Genomic DNA, 25,026 nt, shown 5'->3' with positions numbered 1-25,026 from the left:
CATGAGAAATGCTTTTCCAACAGTCTTGCAGGAGTTCTCACATATGCTGAGCACTTGTTGGCTGCTTTTCCTTCACTCTGCGGTCCAACTAATCTCAAACCATCTCAATTGAGTTTAGGTCGGGTGATTGTGGAGGCCAGGTCATCTGATGCAGCATTCCATCACTCTCCTTCTTGGTAAAATAGCTCTTACACAGCCTGGAGGTGTGTTCTGGGTCATTGTCATGTTAAAAAATTAATGATAGTCCCACTAAGTGCAAAACGATGGGATGGCGTATCGCTGCAGAATGCTGTGGTAGCCATTCTGGTTAAGTGTGCCTTGAATTCTAAATAAATCAGTGTCACCAGCAAAGCACCCCCACACCATCACACCTCCATGCTTTACGGTGGGAACTACACATGCGATCATCCATTGACCTACTCTCCATCTCAAAGACACATAGTTTGGAACCAAACATCTCAAATTTGGACTCATCAGACCAAAGGACAGATTTCCACCGGTTTAATGTGCAATGCTCGTGTTTCTTGGCCCAAGCAAGTCTTCTTCTTAATGGTGTCCTTCAGTAGTGGTTTCTTTGCAGCAATTCAACCACGAAGGCCTGATTCATGCAGTCTCCTCTGAACAGTTGATGTTGAGATGTGTCTGTTACTTGAACTCTGAAGCATTTATTTGGGTAGCAATTTCTGAGGCTGCTAACTCTAATGAACTTATCCTCTGCAGTAGAGGTAACTCTGGTTCTTCCTTTCCTGTGGCGGTCCTCATGAGAGCCGGTTTCATCATAGCGCTTGATGTTTTTTGCGACTTCACTTGAAGAAACTTTCAAAGTTCTTTCCATTTTCCGGATTGACTGACTTTCATGTCTTAAAGTAATGATGGACTGTCGTTTGTCTTCGCTCATTTGAGCTGTTCTTGCCATAATATGGACTTGGTCTTTTACCAAATAGGGCTATCTTCTGTATACCACCCTTACCTTGTCACAACACAATTGATTGGCTCAAACACATTAAGAAGGAAAGGAATTCCAAGACACCTGTTAATTGAAATGCATTTCAGGTGACAACCTCATGAATCTGGTTGAGAGGGATGCCAAGAGTATGCAAAGCTGTCAAAGGCAAAGAGTGGCTACTTTGAAGAATCTAAAATATATACTTCGATTTGTTTAACACATTTTTGAATACTAATGATCCCATGTATGTTATTTCATAGTTTGGATGTCTTCAGTATTATTATACAATTTAGAAAATAGTAAGAATAAAGAAAAACCCTGGAATGAGTGGGTGGCCAAACGTTTGACTGGTACAGTAAAATTGTTGATGTTTTAATCTGGGTTCACAGTGCAGACTGAACAGAGGTCCCCCATACCGAACGAGTTGGTATGAATACGTTTACCGTTACACCCTTACTTTTGAGATGTGTCTTTTAATCTGTGTGATGTCTTTTAAGCGAGATATCATCAACTTCAAAGTGTCCTTTGAGGGGTAGAAAGACAGACTTCAGAGAACATTCTGTATGACCCTCCTTTCCCTATTACAATTCTTCAACCATCACCTACAGTCTTTCCACCCAGCGCTCCTCTCGCCTCTCCATCTCTCCTCAGACGCACATATCCACAACTCCCTCATCTGGAACTCCTTCGTCTCCAGGCTCTTCCCCCATCTCCTCCAGCTTGACCTTCTCCACTTCCTTGTCTCTCCTGATTGGCTCACCCCCACCACTAGAACCCTGCTGGCCGGAGCCTCCCTCTGTGGAGTAGACCCCAGAGTCTCCGCTGCCTTCACTGCCCTGGCGGCTATGCCTGCTGCTGTCATGCTGCAGCCCTGAGGGGGGGAGCTGTGAAGGGAGGAGCTATGTGGATCTCCAGCAGCACCACCTCGGCGTACACGCTCAGATTATCACAGCACAGCTCTGACTCAGGAGTGAGGAGAATGGGCATTTCAGAGCCGAAGGAGGAGTCACAGAGGTACTGGTGGTGTGGGGGGGGGGGGGGGGGGGAAGAGGGAGCAGCATACGATTACTCAATTTATCCCAACACCCCAGAGACACACACCCACCCAAATATCTATATATTACTGTTGTTTACATGCTAGCCACTGTGAGGCCTGCTGCTACTCTCTGTTTATTATACATACATTGTCATATGCATACATAGTCACTTTACCCCTACCTACATGTACAATTTACCTTGACTAACCTGTATCCCCGCACATTGACTCGGTACCCCCTGTATATAGCTTTGTTAATTGTGTTACTTTTAAACTTTTGTTTATGTAGTCAATTTTGTTTTACTCTATTTTCTTAACTGCATTTTTGGTTAACTTCTTAAGGTATAGGAGGCAGCATTTTCACTTTTGGATAAATAGCGTGCCCAATTTAAACTTCTTGCTACTCATGCCAAGAATATAAGACATGCATATTATTAGTAGATTTGGATAGAAAACACTGAAGTTTCTAAAACTGTTTGAATCATGTCTGTGAGTATAATAGAACTTATGTAGCAGGCAAAACCCAGAGAATTCCTTTTTTTTTTTTAGGTCTGTCTGTTCACTGAGTTCTCATTGGCAAACGATATTTCTTAGGAACTTGTTGTTGGTTGAGGTTATTCATTTGTGTAATGAAGAAGTAGGGCCATCCTGGAAAAGGGTAACGCTGTTAAGATTTGGCCAAGACTTGAAAAGTAGCGTTACTCGTCTTCAATTTGATCGATTATTAACATTTAAAAATACCTAAAGGTGTACTGCAAAAGTAGTTTGAAATATTTTGGCAAAGTTTATAGGTAACTTTTGAAATATTTTGTAATGACATTGCGCATTTTGGAAGCTGTTTTTCTCTGGATCAAATGCGCCAAATAAATTGACATTTTGGATATATATGGATGGAATTAATCAAACAAAAGGACCAATTGTGATGTTTACGGGACACATTGGAGTGCCAACAAAAGAAACTCGTCAAAGGTAAGGCATGTTTTATATTTTATTCCTGCGTTTTGTGTAGCGCCTGCAGGGTTGAAAAATGCTACTCTTTGTTTACTGTTGTGCTATCAACAGATAATAGCTTCTTATGCTTTCGCCGAAAAGCCTTTTAGAAATCTGACATGTTGGCTGGATTCACAACGAGTGTAGCTTTAATTGAGTATCTTACATGTGTGATTTAATGAAAGTTTGATTTTTATATCAATTTATTTGAATTTGCCGTGCTGCATTTCCCCTGGTTTTTGACCAAGTGGGACACAAGCGTCCCCTATACCATAAGAAGTTAAGGGCTTGTAAGTAAGCATTTCACGGTAAGGTCTACACCGGTAGTATTCGGCGCATGTGACAAATACAATTTGATAGGATGTGTGTGCTTGTTAGCCCATGTACAGCCTACCTCCTGGATGTATGCAGGCAGCTGGATGGTGGGGTAGAAGGTGTGTTTGAGGACTCTGTAGAACCTAAAGAAGGTGTAGGGCAGCAGCACCAGCAGGAAACATACTACCAGGGAGACCAGGAAGTACATGAAGATCTGCCTCCACTGGGTGTCACCTGTGGATGAAGACAATCACACAAGTGTCCTTCAGATTACAGTGCCCTCATTAATGTGTAAATACTCCTGTAAAAAATATATATATACAAAAAAACACACTCATACAGTATACTTACACGGATACAGGTAGGTTACACACACAAACACGTCATGCTATTTCAAAACCAATCTCAGTCTTTACCTTCTGTCTGCATGCACTTGGGTGCCGTGTAGCCGCTTGTCTTGTTGTAGTAGTCGTAGCGAGACTGAACCATGACACAGTACCACGTCCAGGCCTCCAGCTCAGGCAGCGTCACCAGGTTGTTGTTAGAGTTCACCACATTAGGCTTTAGACCCTGTTCAAACAATAAAAACATGTTAAAATAGGTTTTTGCAGAGTGAAATAAGATAGGGCTGTGTTTCCCAAACCTCTCTGGAGTACCTCCAGCCATTCCACTTACTTGATGTAATGCAGTACTAGCACAGTTGATTCCACTGGGGAACTAATCACCAAGCCCTTCTTCACATGAACCATCTATGCTAGTACTAGATTAAATCAAGTAAGTGGAATGGCTGCAAAAGAGCAGATACAATTGATGTTGAAGCCCTGGGGGAGTTAGAGAATACGTAATAAGAGCTTTGCATTCAATCTGATGCGCCTTTGAATGCCCTGTCCGATATCGAACAGAATAAAAACCCTGAAACGTGTTGGCTTTACTTTTTAGAATAAATACTTTAAAAAATATTCAACCCTTCGCACTCGTGGGGATTGTCCTATATGGACAGGGCTAAATTGAAATCGTACAGAAGAAATATGAAAAGTATATGCATAATCATGAGTACACAACTGATCCAATTACAATCTTGTTTCATCGCTGCAACTTCCCAACGGGCTCGGGAGAGGCGAAGGTTGAGTCATGCGTCCTCCGAAACATGACCCGCCAAACCGCGCTTCTAAAACACCCACTGCACCAATGTGTCGAGGATACACCGTTCAACTGACGACTGAAGTCAGCCTGCAAGTGCCTAGCCCGCCACAAGGAGTCGCTATAGCATCAAGGAGCCAAGTAAAGCCCCCCCGGACAAACCCTTCCCTAACCCAGACCACGTTGGGCCAATATTCCTGGAAAATGTGAGGTAGGTGCAACATAAGACAAACAAATTACAAGGGTATGAGTGAGAGGTCTAACTGGTGTTTCCAAGTGGCCACACACCTCAAGTGCACAGTCCCTTACATAGGATGCCACTACAGTAACAGGTCGATAGCAACAATTGATAACCTGATGTACCTTTTCAGACAGAATTCTTCTCCAGCATAGAATGTTTGGTATTGTTTCCCTGAAAACAATAAAATGTGGCTCATTGATGTGCTGTTTTTATGGTAGAAATTTTGTTTTTCCCCCCTACAAAATGTATTGGTAAGTCATATTTGATGAACTTCAAAGAACTTTTCTCACACCTCGACCACACCGACAGCATCATTGCATTTTTGTACACCAGAAGTACATTCAGTTCCAATGGAACTCTGCGTTTGCCTCACAGCATTGCATTGCAGAGGCAGTTGCAGTACGTTCTGTGTGGTGCATACATTGGATTTATCCAACGTACCCGTCAAACTATGTGTAGACGGCTTGACGGAAATGGTAGCGGAAGGTGAACGTTGAACTTTTGTTGCACACATACCCAGATGATGCTGATGCTCATTTGATTGATAGTTCTGGTTGCCTAGAAATTGATGTTAGTCCCGTCATTCCTTAACAGACAGGTTAAATTCCTGTTTTCAATGGCGCTTCGAAACTACCTCCAGAAAAGTTTTCGTTGCGGCATTTAAAAAGCTGTAGTGTACCCTTTCAGACAAACACACATGCCGTAGCGCTTTCAAGGTGCCACATTCCATAAGTCTGAAAGGTCTATTATTGTGTTGCGTTACATAGACAACCTACATAGAAACCCTGCATAGAAAACCAGAGTAGGAACACAGGTGTGTTCTTTTTAAGGTTGCGGTTTAGTGTTACATGTTGTGGCTTCTGTTGTGTGGGGTTTTATAGCAGTCACAGGGTTACTGAGGGGAGGCCCAGGTGCCTTAAGAAAACATAGAAAAGGGAAGTGTGAGTTGGAGAAACAAAGGTATTTTAAAAAACTTCTCTCTGAGGATTTCTAGTTGTTCCAAAAAATAATGAATCTGTCCTAGTTTCAGCTAGAAACCAAAAAAAGTAACATTCACATTTGTCATTTAGTAGTTACTTAGTGCATCCATTTTAAGGTAGCTAGGTGAGCCACCACATATCAACAACAGTACATTTTCCACCAATAAAATAGCTATCAGAAAAGTCTGTGCTAGTAAGAAATGACAGTACCCGAGGGTCATCAGACAGGCTCCAGTACAGGATGTGGTAGTACAGGGAGAGGACGTGTTCCTTCATGGAGCCCTGGGTGCTGGTCAGGGGGTCAGAGATGGTCACGTCCAGCAGGTTCCCCACAGGAGCCAGCTCAACCCTGGATGGTGGGCCCAAAGCAGCTAGACGGGGAAGAACAGAAAAATAAGCATAAATAAACTTTCAGTAATCATCAAGTCAGAATCCAGCCGAGCCAACTCCAGAGAACGATTATTGGTGATCAATAGCGATCTTCCTGTGCTAGTTGTGTGTTAGGGTGTCTACGTACAGTACCAGTCAAAAGTTTGGACACACCAACTCATTTAAATCAAACTTTGTCACATGCGCCGAATACAACCTTACTGTGAAACACTTACTTACAAACCCTTAACTCTTTCTTGAACTACATTGTTGGTTAAGAAAATATTTACCAAATAAACTAAAGTAAAAAATTATTAAAAAGTAACAATAAAATAACGAGGCTATACACAGAGGGTGCCAGTACCGAGTCAATGAGCGGGGATACAGATTAGTAGAGGTAATTTGTACATGTAGATTGTAGATTAAACAGCGAGTAGCAATAGTGTAAAAAACAAAATGGTGGTGGGGGGTGTAAATAGTCCGGGTGGCCATTTGATTAATTGTTCAGCAGTCTTATGGCTTGGAGGTAGAAGCTGTTAATTAGTCCAGGCTCCAGTACCGCTTGCCGTGTTGTAGCAGAGAGAACTGTCTATGACTTGGGTGACTAGAGTCTGACAATTTTGAGGCTTTCCTCTGACACTGCCTAGTATATAGGTCCTGGATGGCAGGAAGCTCGGCCCCAGTGACGTACTGGGACATATGTACTACCTTCTGTAGTGCCTTACGGTCAGATCCCGAACAGTTGCCATACCAGGTGGTGATGCAACCAGTCAAGATGCTCTCGATGGTGCAGCTGTAGAACTTTGAGGATCTGCGGACCCATGTCAAATCTTTTCAGTCTCCTAAGGGGGAAAAGTTGTTGTCGTGCCCTCTTCACGATTGTCTTGGTGTTTTTGGACCATGATCAACATGTTGCTGATGTGGACTCCAAGGAACTTGAAACTCTCGACCCGCTCCACTACAGCCCTGTCGATGTTAATAGGGACCTGTTCGGCCCGCTTTTTCTTGTAGTTGACGATCAGCTCCTTTGTCTTGCTCACATTGAGGGAGAGGTTGTTATCCTGGCACCACACTGCCAGGTCTCTGACCCTCTCCCTATAGGCCCTCATCGTTATCTGTAATCAGACCTACCACTGTAGTGTCGTCAGCAAACGTAATGGTGGTGTTGGGAGTCGTGGGTGAACGGAGTACAGGAGGGGACTAAGCACGCACCCCTGAGAGACCCCAGTGTTGAGGATCAGCGTGGCAGATGTGTTGTTGCCTACCCTTACCACCTGGGGGCGGCCCGTCAGGAAGTCCAGTTGCAGAGGTAGGTGTTTAGTTCCAGGATCCTTAGCTTAGTGATGAGCTTTGTGAGCACTATGGTGTTGAACGCTGAGCTGTAGTCATTCTCACATAGGTGTTCCTTTTGTCCAGGTGGGAAAGGGCATTGTAGAGTGCGATTGACATTGCGTCATCTGTGGATCTGTTGGGGCGGTATGCGAATTGGAGTTGGTCTAGGGCAGCGGTTTCCAAACTTTTTATAGTCCTGTACCCCTTCAAATATTCAACCTCCTCTAGCACCAGGGTCAGCGCACTCTCAAATGTTTTTTTTTGCCATTATTGTAAGCCTCCCACACATACTATACGATACATTTATTAAACATAAGAATGAGTGAGAGTTTGTGTCACAACCTGGCTCGAGGGACAAAGAGCTCTTATAGGACCAGGGCACATATAATAATCAATAATTTTGCTCTTTATTTAACCATCTTACATATAAAACCTTATTTGTTCATTGAAAATTGTGAATAACTCACCACAGGTTAATGAGAAGGGTATGCTTGAAAGGATGCACATAACTCTGCAATGTTGAGTTGTATTGTTTTAAATCATTTTCCACACAGTCATCTGTTTCGGGAAAGTACCTGCGTAATTGCGCAACAAACTCACTCAGGTGCTTCGCTATATCACATTTGACATTGTCCGTAAGCTTGAGTTCATTTGACCACAAAAAAAAAAATCATACAATGATGGAAAGACCTGTGTGTTCTCCTTGTTAATGCAAACAGAGAAGAGCTCCAACTTCTTAATCATAGGCTCAATTTTGTCCCGCACATTGAATAAAGTTGCGGAGAGTCACAGTAATCCTTGATTCAGATCATTCAGACGAGAAAAAACATCACCTAGATAGGCCAGTCGTGTCAGAAACTCATGCAAGCGGTCAGCCAAGTGGAAATTATGGTCAGCAAAGAAAACATTAAGCTCGTCTCTCAATTTAAAAAAATGTGTCAATACTTTGCCCCTTGATAACCAGAGCACTTCTGTATGTTGTAAAAGTGTTACATGGTCGCTGCCCATATCATTTCATAGTGCAGAAAATAGTTCAGGAACCTTCCACCATTTTCCACTGTAGTGTCCAAAACAAGCTGTTCCCTGGCATTCCCTTGGCAGCAAGAACCTCTCGGTGGATGCTGCAGTGTACCCAAGTGGCGTCGGGACCAACTGCTTGCATGGGTGTTACCACTCTACTACGTCTCCCTGTCATGGCTTTTGCACCACAAGTACAGATATCAACATGAACAGCAGCTAAGTTTGGGTACATATGGACCGTTAATGGAATTTCCGCGAGAGTAACGGTTAATGTGATTGGATGTTCATTAATTGACTAGGCTACAATTATTTGACATTGTTGTTATTTCGCTGAACACTAGATGGTTTAATTTTATTTTTGGCAGTGAAATGAGCCTACTCAGGCGAAGAAAAAAAAAAAACTCTAACCCAAATGTATAGCCCCGTTGGAAACTATAAATGGACGGTTTGAAAATGTGAATAATGAAAAATAAAATCTATACACTATTTTTTAAACGTGAATCAGTTTTATTTGGCGTACTCCCGACGGCATTTCGCGTACCCCAGTTTGAGAATACCTGGTCTAGTGTATCCAGGATGATGCTGCTGATGTGAGCCATTACCAGTCTTTCAAAGCACTTCATGGCTACCGACGTGAGTGCTACGGGGCGGTAATCATTCTAGGCAGGTTACCTTCACTTCCTTGGGCACAGGGACTATGGCGGTCTGCTTGAAACATGTAGGTATTACAGACTCAGTCAGGGAAAGGATGAAAATGTCAGTGAAGACACTTGCAAGTTGGTCCGCACATGATTTGAGTACACGTCCTGGTAATCCGTCCGGCCCGTGGCTTTGTGAATGTTGACCTGTAAAGGTCTTGCATATCGGCTACCGAGAGCATGCTTCAGTGTTGCTTGCCTCGTAGCGAGCATGAAAGGCATTTAGCTCATCTGGTAGGCTCACGTCACTGGGCAGCTCATGGCTGGATTTCCCTTTGTACTTTGTAATAGTTTTCAAACCCTGCCACATCCGATGAGCGTCGAAGCCGGTGTAGTAGGATTCAATCTTAATCCTGTATTGACACTTTGCCTGTTTAAATGGTTTTACTGAGGGTGTAGCGGGATTTCTTATAAGCGTCCGGATTAGTGTTGCACTCCTTGTAAGCGGCAGCTCTAGCCTTTAGCTCGATGCGGATGTTGCCTGTAGTCCATGGCTTCTGGTTGAGATATGTATGTACGGTCACTGTGGGGATGACGTCGTCAATGCACTTATTGATGAAGCTGATGACGGAGGTGGTATACTCCTCAAAGCCATTGGATGAAACCCTGGAACATATTACAGACAATTGAGAAAAATGTTTCACTGGCAGCTTCATTAAATAGTACCTGCAAAATACCAGTCTCAATGTCAACAGTGAAGAGGCAACTCCGGGATGCTGGCCTTATAGGCAGAGTTCCTCTGTCCAGTGTTATTTTGCCCATCTTAATCTTTTCTTTTTAATTGGACAGTCTGAGAAAAGGCTTTTTCTTTGCAACTCTGCCTAGAAGGCCAGCATCCCGGAGTCACCTCTTCACTGACGTTGAGACTGGTGTTTTGCGCGTACTATTTAATGAAGCTGCCAGTTAAGGACTTGTGAGGGGTCTGTTTCTCAAACTAGACACTAATGTACTTGTCCTCTTGCTCAGTTGTGCACCGTGGCCTCCCACCCGTCTTTCTATTCTGGTTAGTGACAGTTTGCACTGTTCTGTGAATGGAGTAGTACACAGCATTGCACGGGATCTACAGTTTCTTGAAAATTTCTCGCATGGAATAGCCTTCATTTCTCAGAACAAGAATAGACTGACGAGTTTCAGAAGAAAGTTATTTGTTTCTGGCCACTTTGAGCCTGTAAATCAAATCCACAAATGCTGATGCTCCAGATACTCAACTAGTCTAGGACAGTTTTATTGCATCTTTAAATCAGAACAGTTTTCAGCTATGCAAACAATTGAAAAATGGTTTTCTAATGATCAATTAGCCTTTTAAAATGATAAACTTGGATTAGCTAACACAACGTGCCATTGGAACACAGGAGTGATGGTTGCCGATAATGGGCCTATGTAGATATTCCATAAAAAATCAGCTGTTTCCAGCTTTAAAAGTCATTTAAAAAATTAAATGTCTACACTGTATTTCTGATCAATTTTATGTTATTTTAATGGACAACAAATGTTGCTTTTCTTTCAAAAACAAGGACATTTCTAAGTGACCCCAAACTTTTGAATGGTAGTGTATGTGGGAACTCCTTCAAGATTGTTGGAAAAACATTCCAGGTGAAGCTGGTTGAGAGAATGCCAAGAGTGTGCAAGGCTGTCATCAAGGCAAAGGGTGGCTACTTTGAAGAATATCAAATATATTTTGATTTTTTTAAACACTTTTTTGGTTACTACATGATACCATGTGTTTTTTCATAGTTTTGATGTCTTCACTATTATTCTACAATGTAGAAAATAGTAAAAAGAAAAGAAAAACCCTAGAATGAGTAGTTGTCCAAACTTTTGATGATAATGTATGTTGGTGTGTGGTTGTGCTTAGATATGTGACTGCCTCTTTGCAACTGTGTTTATTATTTTGTTATGTTCTCACATTTACATCTCTTTAGTTTGTGTTTTTAAATCAAAGTCAGTCTTCCCCATTTCCTATCTCTCACCGTCTTTATCAGGGCAGAAGTCTTTAAGGACCCAGTCTGAGTTCAGTCCGTCTGCACTGGCTCGGACCCTGAGCACATACATGCCCAGGTAGTGCAGATCAGAGCCTGTGAAGTTACAGTGGGTATGTATGGTCCTCTCACACACACGGCTCCAGTTCTTCTTCTTCCTCTGCATCTTATACTTCCTATTGGGTAGAGAGAGGGTCACCGATTTACATTTTAGTCCTTTAGCAGACATCGCTCTGAATAAGAGTAATTAGGGTTAACCGCCTAGCTCAAGGGCACATCGACAGATTTTTCACCTAGTCGACTCTGGGATTCGAACCAGCAACCTTTTGGTTACTGGCCCAATGTGCTCAACTACTAGGCTATCTGCTACTGATGAGACGCAGTCTTGGCCAAATACCAGATCATGAAACTCATATTGTAGCGCAAGTAGAATTAGACCAACCACAGTTTGGGTGTACTGTAGCATGCGAGATATATTATAATGTGACATGGGGAGGGGTGGAGGATGTGTCCAAGAGTGTGATACTGTGTGTGTGGTGATTTACCCCATGTACTCTGCAGTGAAGGTAACAGTGTTGCCTGTGGTCGTCTGGTCCCGGTCCCAGTCCCATGTTAGTAGGTACTCTGTGTTCAGGGTGAGCAGAGTCAGGTTCTGAGGTACAGGCAGCTCTGCAAGCACTGAAAAACACAAATAAAAACAGGTTTATTAACTTCTTGCTGACAGGGGGGCAGTATTGAGTAGCTGGGTGGAATAAGATGCGCAGAGTCAACTGCCTGCTACTCTGTTCCAGATGCTAATATATGCATATTATTATTAGTATTGGATAGAAAACACTCTGAAGTTTCTAAAACTGTTTGAATGATGTCTGTGAGCACAACAGAACTCATATGGCAGGCGAAAACCTGAGACAAATCCAACCAGGAAGTAGGAAATCTGAGGTTTGTAGTTTCATTTAAGTGATTGCCTATCCAATATGCTGTGTCTATGCGGCCAGATTGGACTTCCCAGGGCTTCCAGCAGATGTCATCATCCTTTAGAAAGTTGTTTGGGGCTTCTATTGTGGAAGGGGGTCAAATAAGAGCTGTTTCAACATGTGAACTAGGCTGTGGCCAATCAGTTGTTTACTGCATGGTCACGCGGGTGCGCCGTGCCTTCTTTTTCCTCTGTAATGAATACGCTATTGTCCGGTTGGAATATTATTGAAGATTTATTATAAAAATACCCTAAAGATTGATTGTAAACATCATTTGACATGTTTCTACAAACTGTAATGGAACTCTTGACTTTTCGTCTGGATTTTGCGCTCGCACATTGTGCCTTTGGAACAGTGAACTAAACGCGTGAACAAAACGGAGGTATTTAGACATAAATATGGACGTAATCGAACAAAACTAACATTTGTGGAAGTGGGAGTCCTGGGAGTGCATTCCGACAAAGATCTTTATTTTTATTTATTTTTAATTTTAACCCCTTTTTCTCCCCAATTTCGTGGTGTCCAATTGTTGTAGTAGCTACTATCTTGTCTCATCGCTACAACTCCCGTACGGGCTCGGGAGAGACGAAGGTTGAAAGTCATGCGTCCTCCGATACACAACCCAACCTAGCCGCACTGCTTCTTAACACAGCGCACATCCAACCCGGAAGCCAGCCGCACCAATGTGTCGGAGGAAACACAGTGCACCTGGCAACCTTGGTTAGCGCGCACTGCGCCCGGCCCGCCACGGGAGTCGCTGGTGCGCAATGAGACAAAGACATCATTTAAAATAATAATTTGTTCATAACTGACTTGCCTAGTTAAATAAAGATAAAATAAAAATGAAGCTTGGAATGTGCTGAGTGCAGGGAAGACGATCACGTTGGCAGGCACTGATATGGGTAGAGAGCTGTGGATTAGTGAGGGGGGGGGGTCGAAGTCATTAAGAGAAAAGGAACAGTTTATTGCCCCTATGATTCTCATATATTATGGCTGATTCATGACATTTATGAGTATAGCTCACTTCCTGTAAAACACCAGGGGCTAAAATGCACATGAAGGGGTACTTTGGGTAAAGGCAAGTGGCTTTGACTTGCAAACATTGGTTGTGCAGATCTCTTTTCACCCATCACCAACAATGTCTGCAATCCTCTATGACATTGACCTTCTTGGTTGTCTCTGTATTGTAAAATCATGTTCACACAGATTTAAAAAAAAAGGTAGAATTACAACGCTCCCCAAACCTATTTTCCTTTTTGATATCTTTTATTAGCCTAATAATTGCCAGCTACTTATTTTGATTAACATTACTGTACCTAGAATACAAGGGTTTAATTTGCACTAAACAATTTCATGTCACAAAAATAATGTAGGAAATCTTTCTGCTTTATGGGTTAGTCGCATATACATTATCTACTGGTATCATTTTAAATTGAGAACACAGTAATAATAATAATAAATGCCATTTAGCAGACGCTTTTATCCAAAGCGACTTACAGTCATGTGTGCATACATTCTACGTATGGGTGGTCCCGGGGATCGAACCCACTACCCTGGCGTTACAAGCGCCATGCTCTACCAACTGAGCTACAGAAGGACCAACAGTGCCTTCAAAGTATTCAGACCTCTTGACTTTTACATATTTTATTTTGTTATGTTATAGCCTTATTGTAAAATGGATTAAAAAAATTAAAAACTCAATCTACACAAATAACTCTAGACCAAAGAAGCAAAAACATCAGTGGTGAAAAAAAGAATAGGCTAGCCACGATGACATTGACCTCACTAGCTAGCCAGTGCTTTTATACCAATTGTACACAGACATTTTGAATAGGAAAAACCCTGTAGAGCTAATCCTAGACAAAAGAGGTTTCAGCCTGCCACGTGACTCAGAACTTGCAATACCACAACAGGAACTATCATATGGGCTGGAATAAATAAATAAAAATGTAGAGTAAAGAATGGTTCCCTAAACAGCTGTGTGTGTGTGTGTGTGTGTGTGTGTGTGTGTGTGTGTGTGTGTGTGTGTGTGTGTGTGTGTGTGTGTGTGTGTGTGTGTGTGTGTGTGTGTGTGTGTGTGTGTGTGTGTGCGTGTGTGTGTGGGCCTGCTAAACTTCAGTGCACCCATGGGGCTGCGATTTAAAAGGGTCATTACATGATATTTCCCTATGACTAAATCTGTACATCTCGCTCTTTTTCCACTCTCTTTCCCAGTTGCGACTCAGAATGTCTAGCCCTCTTTCTAGATTGGGAGGGCCTTGATCGAGATGAAGACAATTACCCCAACCTCCTGATGGGCACACACACTAGTGATACACTAGTTGACCCATAACCCGCAGCCTCTGCGGATAACCACATGGTGGACGGGTTCAGGGTTATTACATTGTAGAATAAAGATAAATAATACCTTTAAAAGAAATGGATCATTGTGCAATTTAGGCTACATTGAGGTTTTACTTTCATTATTTTAGGCTATTATTGTATAAGCGTAAACTTCAGGGCTTAAAAAGGGAAACACTTTTGGAAGTAAAACTAAGCAAAGAGATGTATTCAATCCACTAATACTAAACATGTGTATTTAACACAACATCTATTGCCGACAAGGTTTATTTGGAGGCATGGTCAGCAACATTTTAAATGACCATAGTAACGACTGACGCCAGTGCGCCACTGGCAGGAATCAGCAAAGAGTTTTCGCGCAGAGAGTGAATCGAAGAGAGTGGAGTCAAGTGTGGACAATGAAAATGGCAACAAGTAGTAATTCAAACACGAACTGTATAGCGCCAGGCTGTATGAATTGGTTTTAAAAAAATCCATCGGAATCCCAAGGACGCACAACTTTCGAAGAAGTGGCTCCACATCCTTTAGTTTGAGCTAGCAGGATCTGCAGACAGCACTTCGCGGAGGCAGAATTTGCGTTGAAGGGCACTTTCGATGCGTCAACCGGGGGTTTCCAAATGGAAAGGAGTCATAGGCCTATGTTGAAGCCCTCTTCTTGTGCCTCCATTTGACATTGAGGGTTATGGTATAGTGGTTACCGACCGACCGACCATCATCAAGATCTCAAAAACGACTTTACTGAGGAGGCAACGCGAGTCAATGCAATGGGGTAACGTTAACCGGTCATGACTGTTGTTGACTAGTCTAGCGTTAGACACTGAACAACTTTGTTGCAACTCTAGTTCAAGGTAACTAGCTAATTGTGTAACACCTCCAGCAAATAACATCAGAAAGCAACTCAACTACAACACAGTTTCTCCGTGTACTCCTATTATTAGGTAGTTACTGTAGCTAGCTTCCACCTCAGATAGTCAAGTACTGGAATACATTTTGTTGACAGATTTGTTTTTGTAATGTTAGCTCCACCTCATTTAACAAGACTGAAGTTGACACAGCTTTTTTATTTTTATTTAACTAGGCAAGTCAGTTGCGACTCAGTATTTTCATTTTTGGAAAAAAAACGTTGCCGTTTTAAATGGGATATTTTGTCAGGACAAGATGCTAGAATATGCATATAATTGACAGCTTTGGATAGAAAACACTAACGTTTCCAAAACTGTAAAGATATTGTCTGTGAGTATAACAGAACTGATGTTGCAGGCGAAAGCCTGAGAAAAATCCAATCCGGAAGTGCCCCATATTTTGAAAGCGCTGCGTTCCAATGAGTCCCTAATGAGCTGAGAATGTCCTATCAATGAGCTTACGCTTTCTACGTATTCCCCAAGGTGTCTACAGCATTGTGACGGAGTTTTACGCATTTATGTTGAAGAATAGCCGTAGGTGGCTACATTGCGTAAGTGGTCACATGATGGCTCCCAGGGTGACGCGTAAAATACAGAGGTAGCCATTACTCCAATCAGTCCTACTGAAAAACGAATTGTTCCGACGGATATATTATCGAATAGATATTAGAAAAACACCTTGAGGATTGATTATAAAAAACGTTTGCCATGTTTGTCGATATTATGGAGCTAATTTGGAATATTTTTCGCCATTTTCGTGACTGCAATTTCCGGCCGATTTCTCAGCCAAACGTGAAGAACAAACGGAGCTATTTCGCCTACAAAAATAATATTTTGGGAAAAAATTAACTTTGGCTATCTACCTGGGAGTCTCGTGAGTGAAAACATCCGAAGTTCATCAAAGGTAAACGCTAGCTGCTAGCAAGGCATAATGCTATGCTAGGCTATCGATAAACTTACACAAATGCTTGTCTAGCTTTGGCTGTAAAGCATATTTTGAAAATCTGAGATGACAGGGTGATTAACAAAAGGCTAAGCTGTGTCTCAATATATTTAATTTGTGATTTTCATGAATAGGAATATTTTCTAGGGATATTTATATCTGTTGCTTTATGCTAATTGTTGTCAGGCGATGATTACGCGCCCGGATCCGGGATGGGGAGTCACAAGAAGTTAAGAACAAATTATTATTTACAATGACGGCCTACCAGTGAACAGTGGGTTAATTGCCTTGTTCAGGGGCAGAACGACAGATTTTTTTTACCTTGTCAGCTTGGGGATTCGATGGCCCAAACACTCTAACCACTAGGCTACCTGCCGCCCCAAAGTTAATGTTTGCTGAAAAGTAAATGTCCCTGTATTTGCTGTGTGTGTTTGTGTCTTGACAAAGAATACAAGACAGGAAGCTTGTTAATTCCAACTGATATACATTTGGGTTCAGTTGTCTTAACTAGGATGACATCTTCCCTGAAAATGTTTATCCTAGAGGAGACTGTGCAGGAGGCAGAGGAGGTACATGCTAATCCATGTTATTTTTAAGGCTATTGTTTATTTCAAGTATATGCAGTTATTCTTGAATATAACTATAGCCTGATAGATGCCTTAATTGTTTTCTACCAAAATGAAAGAATGGTTAGTACAGTATGCCAAACTGACCCCTGGGTGCCAGTGGTCCTGTGCTGCGGTGGAGAAGAGGTCCACCAGGGACATCACTAAAGAGCTTGGGGCCCAGCTAGATTGGCAATTTATTAGGATCGCCATTGGCTGTTGCAAAAGCAGCAGCTACTCTTATTGGGGTCCACACAAAACATAATACAGAACATCAATAGACAAGAACAGCTATTCACACTCAATCATTTATATCGATATATGGTATACAATGCGGGTTTCTTTTCAATCTCTTTCGATTTGCGATTGTTGTTCAGCTCATAGTACTTTGTTCTATATTCCACTTTGTCGTTGTCTATTGTGTCACTCAATGCTAGGGGGTTAAGAAATAACGTCAAGGGCAAAACATTTTATTTGCCGAACAGCTTAAAACAGATTGGGTTTTTTCAAGCATCTGGTTTTTGCCTGAACCTTAATAAGTGTGAATAAGTGTGAATTGTTTGCTGTTAAAGACTGTGTAATACCCTCTATATGCAATATTTCAGTCAAGGAAAAAGTAATATACCTTGGGATTACCATATCTACGGATCAACAGGAAAGATGCAGGAAAGATGCTCATTAAACGTTATACCTATTAAAACAAAAAGAAGTTGAACCATTGGCTGCAGAGGGATTTATCCTTGAAAGGTAGAGTATTGCTTTCTAAAGCTGAAGGTATCTCCAGACATACTTATGCAGCCCAGTCCCTATATCTTGACAACAAAATAGGTAAAGCTGTTGACCAGGTGCTTTTCAACTTCATCTGGAAAAATCGTACACATTATATTAGGAAATCTGTCATTATGAACTCATATGAATATGGTGGTCTCAATTTTTTTGTTGTTGATTTTCATACTTTGAAAAATATTTCAGATAAATTAAGCTAAACATTTTTTAAAGAATCCTACTTCAATTTGGAATTTCATCCCTCATATCTTCTCCTGTTTTGGTGGCCTCAATTGTATGTTACTTTGTAACTACGACATTGATAAGATTCCTGCAAAATGATCTGCTTTACAACCACGCTAAGTATTCTTAGCGTGGTTGTTAATATACAGTGGGGCAAAAAAAGTATTTAGTCAGCCACCAATTGTGCAAGTTCTCCCACTTAAAAATATGAGAGAGGCCTGTAATTTTCATCATAGGTACACTTCAACTATGACAGACAAAATGAGAAAAGAACATCCAGAAAATCACATTGTAGGATTTTTTTATGAATTGATTTGCAAATGATGGTGGAAAATAAGTATTTGGTCAATAACAAAAGTTTCTCAATACTTTGTTATATACCCTTTGTTGGCAATGACAGAGGTCAAACGTTTTCTGTAAGTCTTCACAAGGTTTTCACACACTGTTGCTGGTATTTTGGCCCATTCCTCCATGCAGATCTCCTCTAGAGCAGTGATCTTTTGGGGCTGTTGCTGGGCAACACGGACTTTCAACTCCCTCCAAAGATTTTCTATGGGGTTGAGATCTGGAGACTAGCTAGGCCACTCCAGGACCTTGAAATGCTTCTTACAAAGCCAGTCCTTCGTTGCCCGGGCGATGTGTTTGGGATCATTGTCATGCTGAAAGACCCAGCCACGTTTCATATTCAATGCCCTTGCTGATGGAAGGAGGTTTTCACTCAAACTCTCACGATACATGACCCCATTCATTCTTTCCTTTACACAGATCAGTCGTCCTGGTCCCTTTGAAAAACAGCCCCAAAGCATGATGTTTCCACCCCCATGCTTTACAGTAGGCATGGTGTTCTTTGGATGCAACTCAGCATTCTTTGTCCTCCAAACACAACGAGTTGAGTTTTTACCAAAAAGTTCAATTTTGGTTTCATCTGACCATATGACATTCTCCCAATCTTCTTCTAGATCATCCAAATGCTCTCTAGCAAACTTCAGATGGGCCTGGACATGTACTGGCTTAAGCAGGGGGACACGTCTGGCGCTGCAGGATTTGAGTCCCTGGCGGCGTAGTGTGTTACTGATGGTAGGCTTTGTTACTTTGGTCCCAGCTCTCTGCAGGTCATTCACTAGGTCACCCCGTGTGGTTCTGGGATTTTTGCTCACCGTTCTTGTGATCATTTTGACCCCACTGGGTGAGATCTTGCGTGGAGCCCCAGACTGAGGGAGATTATCAGTGGTCTTGTATGTCTTCCATTTCCTAATAATTGCTCCCACAGTTGATTTCTTCAAACTAAGCTGTTTACCCATTGCAGATTTAGTCTTCCCAGCCTGGTGCAGGTCTACAATTTTGTTTCTGGTGTTCTTTGACAGCTCTGTGGTCTTGGCCATAGTGGAGTTTGGAGCGTGACTGTTTGAGGTTGTGGACAGGTGTCTTTTATACTGATAACAAGTTCAAACAGGTGCCATTATTACAGGTAACGAGTGGAGGACAGAGGAGCCTCTTAAAGAAGAAGTTACAGGTCTGCGAGAGCCAGAAATCTTGCTTGTTTGTTGGTTGACCAAATACTTATTTTCCACCGTAATTTGCAAATAAATTCATTAAAAATCCTACAATGTGATTTTCTGGATTTTTTTTCTCATTTTGTATGTCATAGTTGAAGTGTACTTATGATGAAAATTACAGGCCACGCTCATCTTTTTAAGTGGGAGAACTTGCACAATTGGTGGCTGACTAAATCGTTTTTTGCCCCACTGTATAAACATTTTGTCCCTGCATAGGTATTTCATTTGGAACAATAAGGACGTTTTGTATTGAATCATGCATTTATTTTGTAAGAACTGGTTCAATAATCATATCCTGCTGGTGAGTTAACTTTTTAATGCAGAAGGATTATCACTCAATGATGAGGAATTTTTATCTAATTACAATATCCCTGTAACACCTAGAGAGTTCGCCATAGTCTTTGATGCTATTCCATCTGGAACTCTCATGTTATTTAGAGGTGTAGCCAGACCTCACCTTCCTGACCTACCCTCTCTTAATCCAGTTGACTCTCCAATAGGGAAAATATGTTTCTCCTTGCTCCCTCAGAACAACAGATCTATACGTGCTTTATTTCAAAGGGATATTGTATCCATTCCTTATGTTACAAGTTACTGGAATACATTGTTCACTAATATCTGTTGGAAAAAAGTCTGGTTATTCCCACACAAATACTTGATTGTTAACAAGGTCAAAGAGGTCTCTTTCAGAATGATCCATAAGCATTACCCTGCGAATCATTACCTGAAGAAACTCAGAAAAATACATTAACATTGATTGTGCTTTTTGTGTTGAGCATCCAGAAACCGTTTCACATTTATTTTGGCATTGTCTACATGTAAAACAATTTTGGAAAGATATTCACAGTTTTATAATTGTTAATACTCTTGATGACTTTTGTTTTTTATGTGAGAATGTACTGCTCGGTTTCCTTAACCATAATAAAGAAAAAAACATTTTACCTCCATAAATCTAATTGTGCTAATGGAAAATGTCATATTAATAAATGTAAGTTCACTAATAAAATAAAAACTCTTCTGTGTTTTCTAGAAGGAATTCGAGCAGTACATTTATACCATTCTACATTCTTCTAATAAGAAAGCTGATAAAACAATCAATATGTGTGCATCTTTTAAGGTCTTTGTATAATCTGTAATTTGGTGTACCCCCTAGTATACGTTATCATTGTCTGTATACTTCTTGTATGTATACTGATTTCTTTTTTTTAAATGAAAAGGCCTAGCTAATGCTGTATCACATTAGTGGATACTTACACTGCTCTCGGGGCAGGTTTGTCGGTTTTGACTAGCAGAAGTGACTTTTCGTGGCAGGTTAACACAATTAACGTGGCAGGTTACGAGAATTAGGTTAAAGTTAGTTAAAGGGTTAGCTAAAATTGTCCATAACTGCGCTAAAACCAGTCTTGGTTTCCACTACATAATAGTACATGCCATCACCAAAACTGAATATAGCTAGCTAGCTAACGTTACCTATATTAGAAAGCAAGACACGACAATATAGAGCTAGCATTAGCTAGCTACTTACCATTGGTTATTGGGAGAGACCAGAGGAGAACGAGAGAAAAGCCCACGTTCATGATGAATAATTATTATTTAGCAAGGAATCCAACCGTACATTTGCTCAAGCTGCCTTCACAAATCGTTAATTTCACCAGTTGCTGCGGCCAGTTGTTGTGATTGTTGCCTAGGTCTACATTGCCGTTCTTCTAGCAGCAGGATATTATGCTGGCATCACATGGTGGATTTGTTTTCTTCAAAACAAGAGTCTCATTGAAAAACCATGCTAAACTTTGGGAATATCTTTTTTTTTACACTAATGTAGTACAACTGTTTTTCAAAGCATTGCGACCACCAAGTTCACACAAATACTGGTATGTTGAAAGCTGTTGTGTAGGCTATATTTAAGTTAATACACTTTTAAATGTTTTTTTTAACCTTTATTTAACTAGGCAAGTCAGTTAAGAACAAATTCTCATTTCAATGATGGCCTAGGAACAGTGGGTTAACTCCCTTGTTCAGGGGCAGAACAACAGATTTGTACCTTGTCAGCTTGGGGATTTGAACTTGCAACCTTTCGGTTACTAGTCCAATGCTCTAACCACAATACTAATATATGTTATTGGAATTACTCAATACTTACTGGAAGACCTAAATGAGTCTCTTGTGCTGGGCAACAGGTTGGAATATGGAATATATAAATATTAGGATGATATTAGGATGAGCAATGTCAGAGTGACATAGACTAAAATACAGTAGAATAGAATACAGTATATACATATGAGATGAGTAAAGCAAAATATGTAAACATTATTAAAGTGACTAGTGTTCCTTTATTAAAATTGCCAGTGATTTCAAGTCTATGTATATGGGGCAGCAGCCTCCAAAGTACAGGGTTACGTAACCAGATGGAACCCACCTAGTGATGTTAACTTAACAGTCTGATGGCCTTGAGATAGAAGCTGTTTTTCAGTCTCTCGGTCCCAGCTTTGATGCAACTGTACTGACCTCGTCTTCTGGATGATAGAGGGGTGAACAGGCAGTAGCTCGGGTGGTTGTTGTCCTTGATGATCTTTTTGGCTCTTCTGTGATATTGGGTGCTGTAGGTGTCCTGGGGGGCAGGTAGTTTGCCCCCAATGATGCGTTGGGCAGACCGCACCACCCTCTAGAAAGCCCTTCGATTGTAGGTAGTGCAGTTGCCGGTGATACAGCCCGACAAGATGCTCTCAATTGTGCATCTGTAAAAGTTTGTGAGGGTCTTAGGGGCCAAGACACATTTCTTCAGCCTCCTGAGCTTGGAAGGTACTATGGTGTTGAATGCTGAGCTATAGTCAATGAACAGCATTCTTGCATACTGTAGGTACGTAGGTAGTCCAGATGGGATAGGGCAGTGCGATGGCGATTGCATTATCTGTGGATCTATTGGGGCGGTAAGCAAATTGAAGTTGGTTTGTAGAGAGAACTATTCTACCCGTCTCAGATAGTGGGGTGGGAAATACTCAGTAGATTCTCTACTAACCAAATATGTGTAGCTTTGGAAGGGGACTGTGTCACACAGTCTGCTGATCGCTTTTCACTCTGCCCTCTTTATAGTGCCCAATGCAATACACTGTTATAGACTGTGCATGGAATACATATTGGCTTGTAGAGAGAACTGTCTGTCTCAGCTAAATTGGGGTGGGAAATACTCAGTAGGGTCTCTTCGAACAAAAAAGTGATATTTTAGCGCCTGGCAATGCAGATGCTCGTTGACACATGCGAGCAGTGTGGGTGGAATAATTGAATAACATGTATGTGTACATTTATTTTGCAACACGTGAGCAGTGTGGTCAGCGTGTTAGACTTGCTTTCAATGAGAAGGACAGATCTGTCACATTTCTATGTGAATTTGGTCAGGTCTTGCAAGAGTTACATATTGCAGCTTTGAGTAATCTTCTACGAGAAAACATGCTCTTTCTACGATTCTTTGAAAGAGGATGTTTTCTTCAGAAATGTGAAAACAGGAAAGGGATATTACCTCAGATGTTTGTGTGAAATAAAATACAAACAAAGACTATGTAAACAATGATGGACTGGCATACCTGTTAACGATATAGATTAACCTACTGGTAATGGCTGTACCTTAACACATGTACATCAGCCCAAGGCCAGCCTTGACATGTGCCAAAAAAATGCATCAGGTCAATCACTTGGACAAACAAATAACGTTTGTGTTTTGTCTTTACAACTGATATTCACCACAACAACAGTACATTAATGTTTTGGTTTGGAATTAATGTAACAATGCAGTACTAAATGCATATGTATATAACACAGTGCCTTTCCAAAACTAGAGAGACCCTACTAAGTATTTCCACCCCACTTTAGCTGAGACGGGTAGAATGGTTCTCTTTTACAACCCAATATTCTCAACATACCAGTGTCAACATTGTATTTTTTGTAACATATTTTTTATTTGTTTTCATAAATGACTTATTGCATTTTCTTGTTGGCACAATAAAAGTGGCCATTGATTAAAATGCAATATAATTTGAATGAGTTATCCACATTGTAATGTTTTGAAATGCTGGCTTCGTCATTACCATATGAACTTGATATCATTGTTTGTGCTGCGGGCAGAATACCAGTTAGGAATGCCTAGATAGAAAATGGGGGGATTAATGGATGAAAATTGGCAAATGGTGGAAAATCTGATAGAAATTAACGATCTGGTGTGCCTGAATGATGGCAGAGAGACCAGGATTGATGTAGACAAGGGAATAGTCTGCCTTGGATCTCACTCTGGTATCCATGATAATCGAAAATTTCAATAAGCATTTCTCTACGGCTGGCCATGCCTTCCTCCTGGCTACTCTAACCCTGTCCAACAGCTCCGCCTCCCTTCTTCAAAGGGGGTGACACTCTAGACCCAAACTGTTACAGACCTATATCCGTCCTGCCCTGCCTATCTAAAGTCTTCGAAAGACAAGTTAATAAACAGATCACTGACCATTTCGAATACCACCGTACCTTCTCCGCTGTGCAATCCGGTTTCCGAGCCAGTCACTGGTGCACCTCCGCCTCGATCAAGGTCCTTAACGATATCATAACCGCCATCGATAAAAGACAGTACTGTGCAGCCGTCTTCATCGACCTGGCCAAGGCTTTCGACTCTATCAATCACCGTATTTTTATCAGCAGACTCAACAGCCTTGTTTTCTCTAATGACTGCCTCAGCTGTTTCACAAACTACTTTGCAGACAGAGTTCAGTGTGTCAAATCGGAGGGCATGTTGTCCCGGACCTCTGGCAGTCTCTATGGGGGTACCACAGGGTTCAATTCTCGGGCCGACTCTTTTCTCTGTATATATCAATGATGTCGCTCTTACTGCGGGCGATTTCCTGATCCAATTCTACGCAGACGACACCATTCTGTATACTTCTGGCCCTTCCTTCCTGTGCTAACTAACCTCCAAACGAGCTTCAATGCCATACAACACACCTTCCGTGGCCTCCAACTGCTCTTAAACGCTAGTAAAACCAAATACATGCTTTTCAACCGTTCCCTGCCCGCACCCGCTCACCCGACTAGCATCACCACCCTGGACGATTCTGACCTAGAATATGTGGACAACTATAAATACCTAGGTGTCTGGCTAGACTGTAACATCTCCTTCTAGACTCATATTAAACATCTCCAATCCATAATCAAATCTAGAATCGGCTTTCTATTTTGCAGCAAAGCCTCCTTCACTCACGCCACCAAACTTACCCTAGTAAAACTGACTATCCTACCGATCCTCAACTTCGGCGATGTCATCTACAAAATAGCTTCCAATACTCTACTCAGCAAACTGGATGCAGTCTATCCCAGTGCCATCTGTTTTGTTACCAAATCACCTTATACCACCCACCACTGCGACCTGTATGCTCTAGTCGGCTGGCCCTCGATACATATTCATTGCCAGACCCACTGGCTCCAGATCATCTATAAGTCTATGCTAGGTAAAGCTCTGCCTTATCTCAGTTCACTGGTCACGATAACAACACCCACCCGTAGCACACGTTCCAGCACGAATATCTCACTGATCATCCCCTAAGCCAACACCTCATTTGGCCTCCTTTCCTTCCAGTTCTCTGCTGCCAGTGACTGGAAAGAATTGAAAAAATCACCGAA

At 41.6% G+C, this 25,026-nt stretch overlaps 1 pseudogene; it reads right to left on the bottom strand.

Moving 5' to 3' along the window:
• Positions 1-1,297: 1,297 nt before the first annotated feature.
• LOC124019508 lies at positions 1,298-21,087 on the bottom strand (annotated as a pseudogene).
• Positions 21,088-25,026: the final 3,939 nt, after the last annotated feature.

Source organism: Oncorhynchus gorbuscha, linkage group LG01 (assembly GCF_021184085.1).
Source record: "Oncorhynchus gorbuscha isolate QuinsamMale2020 ecotype Even-year linkage group LG01, OgorEven_v1.0, whole genome shotgun sequence".
Taxonomy (NCBI): domain Eukaryota; kingdom Metazoa; phylum Chordata; class Actinopteri; order Salmoniformes; family Salmonidae; genus Oncorhynchus; species Oncorhynchus gorbuscha.
This window is presented reverse-complemented; position numbering and strand designations above follow the sequence as displayed.